Source organism: Megalops cyprinoides, chromosome 4 (assembly GCF_013368585.1).
Source record: "Megalops cyprinoides isolate fMegCyp1 chromosome 4, fMegCyp1.pri, whole genome shotgun sequence".
NCBI classification, from domain to species: Eukaryota; Metazoa; Chordata; class Actinopteri; order Elopiformes; family Megalopidae; genus Megalops; species Megalops cyprinoides.
In genome coordinates, this window is record NC_050586.1 from 6,506,922 (window position 1) to 6,517,500 (window position 10,579).

General features: G+C 47.7%; 1 protein-coding gene across 5 annotated transcripts in view; it reads left to right on the forward strand.

The window, feature by feature from the left end:
* Window positions 1-10,579, forward strand: part of LOC118776031 (ral guanine nucleotide dissociation stimulator-like) — a 48,215-nt gene that overhangs the window by 17,515 nt on the left and 20,121 nt on the right. The window lies entirely within an intron of this gene.

The following is a 10,579-nucleotide window of genomic DNA, read 5'->3' on the forward strand; positions in this document are numbered from 1 at the left end:
AGTTACGCTCACGGACGGCTTTTTTTCCCCTGTGCCATACTGGACTTTTAAATTGCTACATACTGTATATTGCACATGACATCGGTCTGTCCTACGGGGCGTCTGTCAAAAATGATCACGTGTTTGGTAGCAAGTCGTCTCTTTACTTTTTCAACTTTGACGATCCTGTTCAAGTAGATGACCTGCGGTATTTCTATATCCTGGGCGTCTTTTCCTGGAGTCAGTTATTGCTTGCAAGATACGTTCTAACCCACAAAACGGATAGTTTTATATTTGCTTATCTTTGCGAGTTGGTCACTGTAGTGCTGGCGTTCGCTAAATGTATAATACTTAAAACGCGTGATGTGTTTAAGTATATAAATTTAGTTGGTCTCTGCTTTACGACGAACTTCATGAGATAATCGCATACCGTTGCCCACGAGCTCTGCTAATGTTTTGTCTACCCGCATATTTGTATGCTTATACGTAAACTGTCAAACGATTTATGTTGAGCAAGGCTCCCACTATTATAGTTTTGTTTTAGTAATGGGCAGACTAGGTTTATGTACGGACATTATCGACATTTGTTTACATTGCCACATAATAATTGCACATTGCAAGTCATCGGTTGCTGATGAAACACGGGGCAGGGATGCCAAGTGTACCCATCGAAGATCTTAAACAGAACACATCTAGGCTGCGAGTGTTGTTGTTTTGATATATGTACTTGATAGTGTTCTTTGCAAGCAAAACATTAGCTTCTCAGTATTGTGTAGTGGTGAAAGAGTTTAGGCTGTAGCCCAAAGGATAGATTTTGTAGGTGGGGCAGTGCTTGAGGAAGGTTCTTAACCTGAACTGCTTCCATATATCCAGTTTGAATGGGTTATGTGTAAAATATTAACAATGCAAGTTGCCTTGGGGAAGGGCGACCGCTAAGCAATGAAGTAAATAGTGTGATCATCTTCATGTGCTCCATGTCTGTGTGCCATGTTTGCCGTAGAGGGTTGAGGTGGGGCGCACTGGGCTTTGGTTGTGACCTCAGTGTTCTTGTTGGAGGTATATAGTAGCGTCCCCTGTAAGTGTTTGTAATGATAGGATGGATTGTGTGTGAATGGCTGCTTATCCAGCCTCTCTGTAGAGATGACTCAGGCAGATCCCAGCCCACAATAATTTGAGGGATATTTTTGGGACTCTGGAAGCAACAACACACAAAGTGACCGTGCATGTGGCTGCACGGGTCACGCTATGTCTGCTGACTACATGCATCTTTAATGGCTGTTTCTTTTTATATAATTTATTTAATCTATGACCTGTTTTGCTGTTTGCTCCCAATTTCGGTTGTTTTTTTTTCAAGGAAGTTGAACTTTCACCAAGCCATTGTAGTGTTGTAGTCTGTTTGTGTTGTTATTTGTTATTTGTGTTGTACTCTGCCTCACTTGTAAGTTGCTTTGGACAAAAGCATCTGCCAAATGAAAAAAACATCGTCATACATAGAAATAAGGGGGGATAGGGTGGTGGAGGGATGTGGTGAACAGCTGACACGAAAAGGAAGCTAGGCTGAGGTTAAACTTAAGTGGAGCTCACAAACAGTGGGGAAGCACTGAAAGGGGTTTCTTGTACCATTTCATTTCTATGTAATGAATTATACCTTTATGGTTTTGTGTCACAGCGATTTATTACATTAACGAATGATGCGGGCAAACCATTATGAGTCACATGGGTGACGAGAGACGTTTCGTTCTGCATCTGCGGCTTCAACACTCAGGCCATTGATCATCCAGGCCATTTCCATTAATGATGTCATCACCTCATTTGTATGTTGGTCAGCTTACTGTCAAGCCTACTCACTGTTACTTCAACTGTCACCCCTTTGGACCTCATGGAATTCTGATGCGTGGGTGATCACGCAGCCGATTTGCAGAAAACCCCATTTTTTAAATGAAAGGATTGCGCTGGCAGTGGATCCCCATATTGTCATATCTGGCGACAGAGTCTCTCCCCCCTCTTTCCCTCTCTCTCCCTCTATCTCTCTCTGTGTTAAGGTCATAAATTTGCCAAATTGAAGCAGATATAAAAATATCAGCTGGAGTTCACGTGCACGCTCCCGTTTGATTGGCAGCGCGCTGCGGGCTCCAGAAATAGGTCCTCGTGAGTGATACTCCCCTCCTGTCATGGGGCCAGCCCAGCCCGCAGCGTGACACCAGCAGCCAGTTCAGGACGAACCCTCCCTGACCTACATTTAGAGATGAAAAAACTCAGCCTTCTGCATTTATTTCTAAATTTTTTTCTTTCTTTTTTTTTTGAAGAATGCCTACTGACATGGTTTTTCCATGGCCGACTTCCACTCTTGTAAACTGCTGACCCATTGCGTAAACCGGTCAGTCCATTTTGTTCTTGTGTCTGAAATGAAGTGCTGGCCACGTTTTATTGTTCAGTTCATCTTTCCTTGCAATCAGGGCTGCACAGCATGCACCCTAAACTTGTAGAAAAATCTGCTCTTATGAAACGACACTATAAAATACAGTGTTTTTGGTACTGCGTCAGTAAAATGGATCTCAAAACGCAAAATCCGAAAAGCTAAGCACCAGGCATGCAGTAGCGTAATGCCAATGTCTCTGCTGCAGCTTGTTGTCTTCAGATTTCAGGCCTGGTGTGATTCCATGGAGTGAAAGCTCTTCGTTGTCTCCCGGGTGCAGGTATTGGATGGCCAGAGATCAGCTGCAGGCATTACAGTAAATGGAATGCATAATGTTTGTCTCTGTTTGTGTCTTACGTAAGGATACTGCAGGTTCAGATGAGGAAAACAGAATGATTGATACGCCTCAGCAGCAGGCTCTCATTTTGAATACCCCTGTGATGACCGTCATTTGGTTACATTATCTAACCACCGTGTTTTTGTGCAAATGTTGGTCTCATCAGAGCGTGTGTAGGTTTGTTATGTAAGGCTGCTTAAAACGGGTATTTGGCCGGGATAATTTTTCTTATTAAATCTGTTGCTAAACATCAAAGTCAAGTCACTCTTAGGTTTCAATGATCATCCGCCATTGTTGCAAATTCCCTGTTTTCTTTTTCGTTTTCTTTTTACCCTCGCAGGTCTGGTACAAAACCAGCTGCAGTGTATGAATGGTGAGTGATTGTTGGGCCCTTGAAAAAGCAACTCAGCGCTCCTTCTGAACAAACTGGCCTTTTTCATTTCAATTTTTTGGAATGAATAACATTTCTGTAAAAAAATAAACGAAAGGAATTCGAGAGGGGGCGGCCCACTAAGCACAATGCGTTTCCTGTGCGTCTGTTCGCGGGCCGAGTGAGCGCGGAGGGCGTCGTCCTCTCTCCTCCCGCCAACTGCGCCTTCTCCTCCTGAAATCTAATCCCTTCTCCCTTAACCCAATTAGCTAATTAAGGCTAATCCTCCTACTTGCTTCAGGGGTATCAGCTTGCTGCCCACATACAACCTATGTCTTGTCGTCGTGGCGATGCTTGTAGAATGTGAAGTGGAAACGTTCCAGGTGTCCTGTGCAGGGATGGCAAAGCCCCAGATGCTTGATGCATTCTGAGAAAGCTTAAACGCCCTGGACTGTGCTGAACCCGTCCCGTCTGCCAATGACCAAGTCGTATTTTCCTACTACAGCTACTAAAGAATCCAGCACTCTCCTCTAAGGAGAGTTCTCTGACCTAGTCCCCTCAAGTCTTTTTTAGGCTCACTGAGGATTCATGGTTTAATGGTTGAGGTATATGGAACACCACCCCACCAGTTCAGCAGTATAGAAATTGGCTGCAGTGTGGTGTAGTCAGGGCTTGTCACTGAAAGGTTGCTGGTTCAATTCCCCGCGGGGCACTGCTGTTGTACTCTTGGGCAAAGTACTTAACCCACAGTTGCCTCAGTAAATATCCAGCTGTATTAATGGATGAAATTGTCACCTTTGTAAGTCGTTGTGGATAAGAGAGTCTGTTGAATGATATTAATATTATGTGCATTCAGATGGGTCTGATGAGGAGAGAGGAAAAGCAAATGGAACTCATGTTATTCATTAACATTCCTTTAATGTAGACATACACCTTATATGCCTGAAGGAACCTGGAAACAGAGCAGGAATGGAAGTCGCCGGAATCCCTCTTCACTGTGCAGACGGCGCATAGCTTCACGGCCCAGCCTCCCCCCCCCGGCCCTGTCCGAGTGGAATTTGCATGAGTTTCCTTACGTAATCCAGAGCCGTGCTGGCCTGGCTAACCAGCATTCCTGAACCATCACCCGGCCGCTTCGCTTGAGTCCATGCCCGCATGTGATTTGGTGGGGTCTGGGGTCCATACCCGGCTCGCTGTGACCTTCCGCAAGTGACCTGAAACAGACAGGTGGATTGCTGACTGTCTGTGCGTGCGGGGTTGGGGAGGGAAGTCGTTTGTATTGATATATTGAGAGCTGGGTCACTGGGCTGTTGAGGAGTTAAGTTGTCTGTATCCTTATGGATGCATTTTTTTTTGCTGCTCGACTCCCCCTCGGCTCTGTTACCATGGCAAAGCAAACTGGTTGTCTTGCCAGTTGTATTGCTGCATCAAGAGGTGATGCTCCATGGTGCTGTTAGGAGGTGTGGGTGTGCGTGGGGGCGCATGGGGGCGCGAGGCAGTATGTCACCACACTCTGTTCTGGGGTCAGTGCTGGCACCAGCACTATAACGCAGGGCCTCTGTCTCCCTGTCTTCCGCGAGATTCAATTAGCCGCTTACGGATGTGCTCGGAGAAAGGGAACGCAGTTAGATTGATTCCATTTTCTGGATGATGTCATGTTGCAGACATTGCCTCTTAAAGCCCTATTACCGTCGGGCAGGACAATAAAGTAATGCGGCACGATGTTAAAATACTGCTGTACGGAGGTGTATTAATGGTTTCAGCCCATCACAGTAATCCAGGGCTCTTAAGCAGGCTGAAATTAATGTGTGCGCAAAACCCCCATTCTTTACAGCCAGTTGCAAACAAGATGGACTTGATCCGGCGCTATGTGTTAGTGCACGGAGAGGATCATGGGTAACCGCAGGTTTTCGGCCTTGATTTTTTTTTTTGACGTCCTTCAGCTGAAGATTGTGGGTCGCATCATCGTTAGGTAACCCCAGCAAGCACAAAAGCTGAAGGTGTGTGTGTGTGTGTGTGTGTGTGTGTGTGTCCGTCCGTCAAGAGGCGCTGTTATATTCTGAGAGCATTGTTGCTATCTGACCTGGAAAGCTAATTTAGGTCAAAGGGCCCCGGTACTAAGGAAGTACCAAAATAAGTTTTACTAAGGAAAAAAGAAGGACACGGATTCCCTTTCTTTTGGGGAACAATAGGTAGGCCAGAAGGGCTAGGGATCGCATGACACCGGCCTCTACTGGACCACTGAGTAGACTCCGCTGACGTTTTGTCACTATTCACTGATCACTGGCCTTCGCTGAGGATGCTTTTGTTGTTCTAAGCACGTTGGTCAGATCAGAGGCTCCTCTGGTGGCAAATCTGAGTCTCGGTCTTTAGAAGCAGAGACGGAGACGCTGCTGCCTAGCGGCTGTGCTGAATGGTTTACCTTCTGAGGAGGAAAGGCAAAGGATCATGGGAGAAAAAGAGAGAGATGATTTAGAGAGATGATGAGAGATGATGAGATGGACAGGTGAGAGACTGTGGTTTAGCCAGACAGGGGGTGAATGACAGAGGTGAAGGAAGTAGTTTTGATAACAGGGTCGCTGGATGTGATTTGTCCTTGTGCTCCATATCGATCGTGTCCTGTTTGGTTATCTTGTTCTTTGCTGGGTGCTGAACTAGATCTCACTGTGGGTGTGAATTTATGGGCATTTTTACCTGCCTATTTTCACTGCAGCAGTATTTTGGCAACAGTGCTGCTATCTTCTGAAGTGCCCAGGAATGGGGCGCTTTCAGTTTTAAATAAGAGAGCTCCTCTGGTACGATCCGACCCCTCACCCACTCTCTTTAGCCCCAGTTGTAGCTGCAGAAGTGGCGTATTTTTCTCTTCAGATCCGTCCACAGGAAGCAGTGGAGGGAAGCAGAAACGAGAGAAACAGATTTTTTTTTTCTGTGGAATTCTCAGGGCTCAGTCCTGGAAAATGCCGGCCCTTTTTTTTTCCCCAGAGTGTGTCCCAAAGCAGTGCCTGTCACTCTGAGGCCTCCCTCTCCTCTGCTGGGCTGCAGGAGTCGGGGCCCTGCGATCTGAGCTAAGGATCAGGCTGTAATGCTACCTCTGCTATCTCTAAAACCCTGACCCACTTCCCTCAGAGAACAAAGCACTGAGTAACACACGCACACACACACGCACACACACACGCACACGCACACACACATACGCATACACATACACTAACATACAAAATGGCCCTGGCTGCTCTAATTTTTTTTTTATTTGTGTCCCCTGCGTGAGGGTGTGTGTTTGTGTTTTCAGTACACACTTGTGGCTCTGTCCTCTGTCTTCAATTAATTGTCTTGCTGTCATCTTAAATCGAAGGTCCCATAAATCTCCCTCTTCCTTGGCGTCCTCTCAGACTGACTTCTCTTGGGTTCGTCTGCTGCCAGCGAAAGCTCTACTCCCTTTTTTTTAAATGCCACATGTTCTTTTCCACCTCTCAGAAAGCCACCCATCTTAGGAGCAGCCTCTGCGCAGTTCCAAGTGCTCAGAGCTGGGCCGGTTCCCCGTGAATCTTGGGAGTCCGGCGGGCCCTGTGGCAGCGGTGGATTTGGTGTGCTGAAGTGAAAACACATTTCCACATTCGCTTTCCCGTTTATGGAAGAAAAAGGGACGGTTCAGGGGAAGAACAAAAAAAAAAGACATCACTCAGCATTTTCTCTGCTTCATTGTGAAAAAAGGGCTGGCTCGAATTTACGGCCAGATCTGTTTCTCTGACGGAGATGCCTGTCTGTGAGGCGTCGGGCTACGCCGTGTCTCAGAGCTACGAGCTTAATGCACTATAACTCACTCTGGTTGTTAAAAGCAGCAGGACAAAGCCAAGATATACACGCCAAATATCAGGCTGCACAAGCCTCCATCTCGTCTGAGTGGTACAGCGTTTAAGAGACAGGGTAATGAAGGGAACTCTGGAACACTGTGCCCTTTGACCCTTTTATGAATCATAGACATAATGTGCATCTTTCTGGTGCTAACATTAATCCTTTGGCAGAAATGGGCCCGGCAGTTCCTAAGACAACACAAAGAGGATGAGTGCTGAATTGATCAGTGGACGTATTAGAAAATACAACCCAGCAGAGTCATCCAATTTAAAAAAACAACAAACTTACAAAAAAAAAAAACACGCCCCAAAGAGCACAGGACGTGTTCGTGTGCCTTTGTTTGTGGAACGGAGACAGATCGTCCTGATATTTGGGGAGGCAGTGTTCTGGCTTCGTCCCGTACCTTGGCGCTGTGCAGCCAGATACCTCAGCAGGACCTTGGGCTCTTGCCCCCCCCCCCCCCCCCCCCGGTGGACAGACAATGTAGGGCGGGGCTGCCTGGCAGATCATTAAGGCAGCAAAGCAGCTCTTGAAAAATTTGCAGCTTATTATGGATATAATTAAACCCCTCAGATGAGCCCTCCTCGAGGGAGTTGGCGGACCCAGGTGCCCACTGCCGGCCCTTGGTAATGAATCTGCATCAGACGGAGGAAGAAGATGTGTGCTCCCGTGCTGCCCCTACACACTCTTTACTCTCAGACCTCCAACGTGGGTGTGGGGAAAACCAGTCACTAGTGCTCATGAAGGAGAGTCTCTGAACCATAGAATAAGATAAATCATGGACAACACTTCCTAATTGAGAGTGTGCATGAATTCAGATCCCCAGACTCCTGCTGAGTCATACAGAAAGAATTGCAGTGTCATACAGCATTTAGCGGGAAAAAAAAACAATTAGTGGAAAAAAACAAGGGTTTGATTATCGGAATATTCAATTCTAGGAACCATAGAATATTTAAATATCAGACTGTTCCACATGCACTGAAATACTGCAAGCATAACTCGGCTTTCTACAGCCCTTGAGTGATTCCAGGCCGCATATTTTGTGTCTGTGAGTGGGAGTGGGTGTGGGAGTGAGAGTGAGAGAGTGCGAGAGAGAGAGAGAGAACCGATGACTCTCGGAGTCTCTCGGGCTCTATCCTCAGGCGTTTCGGCCACGTGAGCCCGGCTGCACAGGTGACTTCCTCCTGAGTGCGAGGAGGATGCAGCTGCAGCGGAAGTGAGCGGATCAGCCCGGCGCGGGGATCTCAGCGGCATCGCCCGGCCCCGGCGGACATCGGCAGGCATTGTCTCTCCGAGGAAGGGAACCCCCCCCGCGACGGTGACTCCCTCACCTCTCCGCTATCAGTACTCGCTGCTGTTTACTCCCCGGGGATGCAGGCTTGTGGGGGGGGGCATTTTTGTTTTAGTTAGCGGAGGGTCGTGGGGGTGGGGTGGGTTGAGGCAGGGGGGTTCTGTTCAGTTCCTGTCCAGCTGGGGGATACGATGACAGGTCCTTGGCCCAGCCTGGTCAACAGCCAAACGCGGGCTCCACGCTCTTGAGCACGATATCAGCTTTGGGGTTAGATGTCTAACGCCCGGAAATCACAGCAGCGTAATCTAAATGGACAGGATATCTTCTCTTAGGCAGCCGTAAACATCAAAATGGCCCAGTTCGTAAACGATATGAAACCGCTCATGAGGGATTCTAGAACCCACGCTGTTGTCACGCAGATTTTTGAGTTCTGGTAATTGATTGATTTAGTCTTTTGGTTTGGCCGACATTTGTAAATTTGGAAGGGCTGCACTTTTGTCAGATTCTTATCAGCACCTGCTATCTCTGAGTTTGATTAGGCAGAAAGGAAAGCCATGCTGGCAGCTGATACGCGTGTTAAATTTCCCACATTCCAACGCAGTCCCAAAGCAGGGCTCCTATCAGGTAGTCTGACCCACTTCTGCCGGCTTTCCTCTTAAAGGAGGATTCAAGGTCCCCCCCCAGACGCTGGGGGATGGGAGGTGTGTGCACACCTGTGTTTTGGCGGTGATTGCACAGGTACCAAGAGACTGTGAGGGCAAAAGGAGCCCCTGGCCCTGGAGGGACTTTAGGAGGTGAGGGTGACATCATATCTGGGCCTCCAAATGCAATTTAGAGAGCATCACGTGTGCTTTACAAATGCGCCGGCCGTAGGAGACGTTGCCACGTCGGTTTGTTGAGACTCAGGAGGGACGGCGTGCCTCTTGGTGACCTTAACAGCAGGGCCGCGTAACCATGGGGCTGCGTATACACAGGGACAGAGTGCTGCTCCTCATATTCTCAAGGAAATCTCAGAACCAAAACGGCGGGGCTGGTTTTAAACAAACAGGCTTTAATGATAAAAAAACGATGAACGGGCAGTTTTTCAGTGTCAAGGCTTGGAAAGGCAGGAAAAAAAAACAGAAGAGGAAAAAAGATAAAGGGTTTGCTGTTAATTTATGGGAAAGTTTTGCTCAGAAGGTATCTGTACAGCAGTACGAGAGAATAAATCCCAGGGAAAGTGTCTGGTTGGCTATGACAGGTAATTATAAATCAGGCTTTTAAGAGCTACTGACTCTTTGTGTTCTTATACTGTATTTCGAAATGAACACTCTCCCTGGAAATCATTTTTAAATACTTATTTAATGACTTTGAAGATCCACTTAGGTGCACATGTACTAATTACAATAAGTACCAACTACCAGCTACGAGTACAGAGAATGCCCCAAAGGCGTCATTGAAACAACAAACAAAAATAAAGCAGCACTCAGAGAAAATAGAGTGAGAATTCAGCCTGTTTGAGTGTGTGGACCAGTCTGTAAGGTGAGCCTCTTAGCCTCTTAGTGTGATGTACAGGGTTTCCCGCGTTCTGCTGAAGGTGAAAACTGTAGCAACCTGTTTGCGAAAGCGCGGCCTTGCAAGCCTGGGCTGTCCCCGCGTGTATTTCGAGATGTCTAAATCTGCACGGTTGGGCACGTGCGTCTCATTCATCCTGGCGGTGAACAGAGCGAGAGGTCAGAACTGAAACCGCTTTGGAGAGATCAAAGGTCACGGCACACTCCGTTTCTGCAGCTGCTGTTGATGGCGTCTTTACCAGCGAGCTGCACCCGTTACCACCCCCCCCACCCCTCTGTGCCCCCCAGGCTGGCCTCTCCGCCAGCACTGGTGAGTTTAACACACATTCCAAATGTGTTTACTGTGCTCAGCCTTGGTTCTGCAGGGAGCTGAGGTGTGTTTCTTTCGCCCGCCTACGCTCTTTGTGGGTGCCCTGGGACAGGCGTATGGCCTCGGGGTGGGGGGGGACGATGACTTCCTCTCAAAGCCCTGCCATTCGCATAAACAGGGCAATTGTAAAGAAAAGAAAAAAAAAAAAGAAAACTCAGCCAAATGTCAGAGTGCTTTCCCGTGATTTTAATCAGCGTTTTTTTTCCCCTTCTCTTTCGCTCTCTTTCTATTTCAGGAGTCTTTTCTCTGCTCCACTTCTCCTTTCCTCTCTCTCGTGTGGGCAGCGGCTCAGTCAGGCTCTGGACTGAGCCCTGAATCAGCACGGAGGCCTTCAATCCCCCCCCGGTTTCTTTTTCTTCCTCTTTCTTGCGCGACGCTGTGGTTTCCCTTGTCGCTGTCCGGCGTTTGGTG